We start from the raw sequence: 3116 nt of genomic DNA, 5'->3' as shown, positions 1-3116 counted from the left end.
CTATCGAGAACCTTATTTGTAAATTGGTATACGGAACTTTACAATATGATATAATATATATGATATATATATAACAAAACCACCTTGCTGTAACCACCCTTCGTGGAAACATAATAAGTTCTGGACAATTGACACTTCCTTTTTGCTCCTGATTGAAATATGACTAGTACATGGCCATATCTCTGTCCAATTTTCTTACAGGTGCGTTTAAAAGGAATGGAATGTCACATCCTCTCTGCTTGGAGGGAGACTTTGGTTTTTCTTGCTCCTGACTGCTCTTTTGGGAAGACAGTTGCATTTGCCCAAGCCAGGCGCCCATTCAACAACGTGTCCATGGAGGGTAGTGGGGGTGAACCCGAAACTCATCTTTCCCATCGCTCGGTGAAACCACCTGCATGTTCCTCCATCCGCCCCTGCGCCAACCTCCCAACATAAAACAGCTACTTTCATATCGACATGACATCAAAGACTTGCCTTTGTCTCAACCATGGTGGTGGACTTTCCCTGAAGGAGAACTTGCTTTCTCATCATGTCGTGAGTGACCGTCTCTGGCGGTTGCGTAGTCCATCATCTTCATTCATCGTCTGCTGTGCTTCAGCGATGAGACCACAAACGCAAGCTTGAGGCCTACTATCCTCCAAAGACCTACACAACCAGGAAATACATGAGCCAATCTAGTAAAGAGCTGTGGAGAAACCACTTAACCACACACTCCAGGATGGGGTAAGAAACGGGACAACTGCAAAGGACCCTACGAGAACCCACCAAAGCATTGGTGGGTGAGAAAGATGGAAAAAGACCCCCGCCAAAGCCGAAAAAGAGGTCCAAAAGGTGGAGGATGTTTGAAGTGGTGGAGATGCAGAAAGATGATCCCAAAAAAGAAAGAGGGAGCCTCAGCCTCCCACCTCAAATGTCACCCGTCAGTAAGCCACGGTCCCTGTAAGTGGCCACCTCAGAAAGGCCAATCACACCACAACGTTAGAGCTTTTTTCTGTAGCCGCAGGGAATTAGCTTGATTCCAAACTTTTTCTACTGTTAGATATAAAATTCTTTTGGTTCGATATCATGCCATCACTTCTTTCTTTTTCGCTTCTTTTGGCTTTGGCAAACCTGCTGTGTATGACCCAACTGTATGTATCATCAGAGGAAGAGTGGGAAAAAAATGTTTGTTCAACTAATTGTCTGTTTCTTAAATTTGTTTGCTAAATAAAAAAAAAGTAAGTTGACAGTTTTAGTATTCATATAGAACAAGAAGCAACACTTGTAAATTATTTTACACATTGACAAGAAAAGGTCTGTTGGAACGTTTTTCTGACCACTTTCCTTAAACTTTACCAATGAAATATGTATTATTATATGCATGGTAAATCCATAATGTATGCTGTATTGTCCCAAAGCTGTTATCAGGTTTGTACATGAGGACTGTTATTTTATCTAAATTTCATGACTTGTGCTCTACGAGTGGATTTATGTAGGATAATATTTTGTCAGGTAATGTTTAAAACTAGATTTAAAAAAAAAAAAATAAAAATGTCACGAAAAAAGACGCAATAAACTTTACCAAACAACTTGGAGACCTTGCCTGTGTGGAGAATTTGACAGGTAGGAATCGTTTAGCTAGACTGCGCAGGATGCGACTTAACCGACGCGACGTAGAAGATATCAACGCATACCCTCGGGAACATAGATACTTTTCCAGGTGACCCAAGCACTCATTGCAGATCCTGGCGTGTCTTTGCTGTGGCTTGGAACAGGCCATCCGGTCTGCTTACTGTGCTTTTTGTATAAAGAACATCCTACTTACGGAAACCTGAGAGTTGCACCACTTGCTACAAGGAATTCAGGGAGACATTAGAACGATGTGCATTTCCGAAGCTCCTGGTGTATTTTAAGCTGTTTCCTATATGAGTTGTACAATGAGAATAGCTGTAGAGAGATTCACTAGCGAAGAACAATGGGATGAACCGCACACATGAACTATTTCCCCACAAGCTTTATTACGTGTATTTAGCACACAAGAAATAAATATACGGAGAGTAACATCACTGTTTTTTTTGTAGATTCTTGGTACAATCACTGCCCAACACTATAACGGAGCCCTTCCTGAAAATTTTTCAACTTTCCTGTTCATAAGACAATTTGTCAACTCCCATTACTTTCCTTCTTCATAAACTGTCATTAGTGTACATTTACAAACATGTCCGTATTAAGGCATTTAATATAGAGGACACTTCTGTCAGAGGGATAAGACCATACTTTAGGAGGAGTTTACATAGAAAATGCATGCTTGGATTTCAGAAATAACGGAGAGAAAATTTTAATCCAAAATAGATCCTCACAAGTCGGTCAATGCAAGCTAATTCAAACCAGCAACGTAAAGGGCAGTGCGAATAGAGTAGTAGAAAGCTAAGATGCTAGCTACTAGGTTTTATTATATCCTGAGAAGAGTAAAAGCAACTACACTACACAATTTTGGCTATGAGTACACACATGCGACGGTGGGCGTGACTACAGGACACTCGTCGGTGAAATAAAGGACAGTATGGTGGTCGAGCTTCTTTTCCCCCCTTCTGCCAGGTCATCATTGTCGTACTTCTGTGTTTGAGGCCTGTAATTGATGCTGTAATGCAGCCTTTTGATAGAATCCTCATGCCCAAGCAACTGCCAGAAAAAAAAACAACCACAACAACTATAAGATTATCAAATCATAACACATTTGCTTTTTGTTATTTGATGCCATCATGTGGTTTGCAACTCTCATACAGCCATTTTTGAGACACTTACTAGAGCAATGAAGTTTGACTGGTGGTAGTATAAGTGCACTTTGGCAATCTCAGTATTTTTGATTTTCAGGGCTTCGTCCAATCTGTTACATGGAAAAAAGAGAAGATGAAAATGTGGGTAGGAAGAACGCTTGAGAGGAAACAAATATGGAGCACATTGAGATAATCTGATTCACAGTGTGAAATTATGCATGGTCTGAGTCACACTAACTCACTGATTTTACCCTTCACCCACTCTGTGGCCAGTGAGCTGGAAGCAATGGCTGAGCCACAGCCAAATGGTTTGAATCTGGCATTACTATCTTGGCCATTTTTCATCCACTGAATCTGTAA

The 3116-nt window shown here is 40.9% G+C and overlaps 1 pseudogene; it reads left to right on the top strand.

The window, feature by feature from the left end:
- Nucleotides 1–216: 216 nt before the first annotated feature.
- On the top strand, nucleotides 217–927 carry LOC122145112 (annotated as a pseudogene).
- The last annotated feature ends 2189 nt before the right edge of the window (nucleotides 928–3116 follow it).

The sequence above is a fragment of the Cyprinus carpio genome, chromosome A5 (assembly GCF_018340385.1).
Source record: "Cyprinus carpio isolate SPL01 chromosome A5, ASM1834038v1, whole genome shotgun sequence".
In the NCBI taxonomy this organism is placed as follows: Eukaryota; Metazoa; Chordata; class Actinopteri; order Cypriniformes; family Cyprinidae; genus Cyprinus; species Cyprinus carpio.
This window is presented reverse-complemented; position numbering and strand designations above follow the sequence as displayed.